Consider the following 2825-nt stretch of genomic DNA (forward strand, 5'->3'; position numbering starts at 1 on the left):
ATGCAATGTGTTAATTATTGAAACTGTCCTACCAATTTGGTTTGAAACTGTCTCATTGCTATTTGTTTCTCAATAAAATTATGGGGAAAAATGAAAAAAATTAGAAATGAGTACCTAAATAATTTTAGTTAGCATGTCATTCAGTCATAAATTAGTTAGGTTCATCAAAAACAGAAGCAATAGATAAATAACAAATCTATCTCCTTGGGGTATATGTGGGACATCGTTTTTCACTGAAAAATTAGACAAATCCCTAATTAGAGCTGATTTAAGAAGACAGGCCTGGTAGCACACACCTGTAATCCCAGCACTCTGGAGGCTGAAACAGAAGGATTGCTTTGAGTTCAAGGCCAGCCTGAACAGAACAGTGATACCCTGTGTCAAAAAGGCAAAAAAAAAAAAAAAAAAAAAAAAAAAAAAAAAAAAAAAAAAAGACATAATGTGACATCCTTTATTTTGGACTCCACAGGAGGGTCACACCATAATCATTTCTCTAAAATTATTTGAAGCATCTCCAGTCCTGCATGCCGCCGGCCCCACCCCCCAGGGCACACCCGAGCTGCGCAGCGAGACCCTTATCAAATACATAAATGAAAATAAATAAATAGTTTGAAGCTTCTAACTTCTGATACTCAGATCATTCTCTACTGAACTCCTGGTGCGGGAGGGACTCAACTCGGATCGTGGCCTTGTCTAACTGCATCCGATGCGCGAAGCTGTCACACACATCCTGGGCAGAACCTACTGTACCTTCTATCAAGTGCGTGAAGTCCCTCCTTCTGGGCGGGTTGTCAGCCTTATTTCAGAAATGACCTGCATCCCATTTCATATCGTTAAACATGCTCCACTCAGATCCAAATGCTGATGGGATGGGGAGAGAAAGACTTTAGTGTTAAGAGGAAAGATGTTTGAGTGGCATGTGGGGTGTGTGTGTGTGTGTGTGTGTGTGTGTGTGTGTGTACTCACTATGAGGACTTCCATTTTTAGACATCACAACTGTGGAGCACATGATTTAGGCACCTGCACTCTCTCTAAGCAAGTCCAAGCCTCAGGAGTGTGGGACAGCTGCGCCCTGCCTCAGGGAGAAGGCTCTTTCAAGCCTTCGGTTGCTTAGAAGCCACCTGGCTGCGACTGGAGTCCCTTATCCCCTGAGGTCTGTTGGCCTGTCTTACGATTGGAGGGGAAAGGAGAGCGATGGAGAGATTTGTAAAGACCCAGCAGTTTCTCTGACCTAATGGCCAGAATCTGCCTATCTGGTTCCTGAGAGATCTTGTATTCTTAAAATTTAGACTTCAAAACAATAAGTGCTAAGTGAAACCACTTTCAGTGCTCCAAATGGAAGGCAATAATCATAGCCATTGCCAGGTGTGGTGGTCCATGCTTGTAATCCCAGCACTCAGGAGGCTGAGGCAGGAGGATCACTGTGAATTTGAGGCCAGCCTGGGCTACAAAGTGAGCTCAAAGCCAGCCTGAATTGCATAGTGAAACCCTGTTGCAAAAAGATAAAAAAAAAAAAAAAAAATCATAGCCACCACTTACCATGAGTTCAGTGGCTGTGGGCTGCGAACTGTACCTCTGTAACTTCTTATCTCATTAATGTAAAATAACTTCATCTTTTCCAAGTACTGCTTTCAGCCTCTTGTTATAGAATTTCCCCATTCTCATCCCTTGGGAAGTCTCCTTCAGGGGACTGTGTCCGTGTCACGTGGGCCCCTTCTGGGTCCTAAGACCCCCCTGAACTGTAGCCTGGGGCCCCTCTGGACCCAGCAAATGTCAAAACACCCTATCTCTCCTGATCCATGTGTCCTGCCTCTGGAGATGGGGCCTGCTCTTGCTCCCTCCTGACTCACTCTCAGAGGGCCTCAGGGAACCAGGGCCACCTGTGACGCACTCTTTCCTCCCCAGGCTGCTCTGCCTGCTGGTCCCGTGCAGCCCTCACATCTGGGGTGCTCCTGCCCTCCACCTTCCAAACAGAGTGTGCCTTGTCCCTGTGCCCATGTACACCCTGGCTTCCGAGGACACAGGCCGAGCCTCAGAAGAGTTCTGCGGCCGTCTTCCTCCACCCGCCTGCAGGTCCTGACGTGAGCAAGCAACCGGGCTGATGTAGAACCCGGGAGATCCCTCTCTGGATGCGGTGGGCATGCCTGTAATTCCAGGACTCAGGGGGCTGAGGCAGGAGGATCACCATGCGTGGGCTACCTAGTGAGTTCAACGCCAACCTGGACTACAAAGCAAGACCCTGTCTCAAATAAAAACAAAACAAAAACCAAGATGCCTCTTGCCACAGGTGATTGGCTCTCCACACATGACTCACTGTTGGAGTTTTGGAGGAGAAGGGGGTGACCTCAGCAATCCCCCCGGCAGGTAGCTCTGCAGCTAGGCACTGTGTTTACTGCACACAGCCATTACCAACAGGCAAGGAGGAAAGAGTCGTGTCACATAAATGAGCCCTCTCCCTGTACAACCAGGCTGCACACAGCCCTGCCTGTGAAGCCAAAGAACCTTCATTGCCCAAAGAGCAAGGACCCTTGCTGCTCCAAACCAACAGGTTTTTCCCAGCTTCTTCCTGGCCCTGGAAGCTGCAATGGTGCTGAGTGCGAGGGTTGAAGGGACCGCAGTCTGCACTGGGCCACAGCTGGCTTTGGGGACCCCAGCTGCATTCCCAGGGCTGACCAGACCCTGATGACGGGGGTCCCTGGCTCTTCACGTATGCTGTTGTGGATGGCTGGGAAGACCCAGAAACCTCTGGATTTCTGTTCCCCGCTGCAGCTGTTACAGAGCACTGGGGAAGGCAGCCCTCTTGGTTCCTTTCCTAGGAGTACAGA

Source organism: Octodon degus, unplaced genomic scaffold (genome assembly GCF_000260255.1).
Source record: "Octodon degus isolate 3935 unplaced genomic scaffold, OctDeg1.0 scaffold00083, whole genome shotgun sequence".
Taxonomy (NCBI): Eukaryota; Metazoa; Chordata; class Mammalia; order Rodentia; family Octodontidae; genus Octodon; species Octodon degus.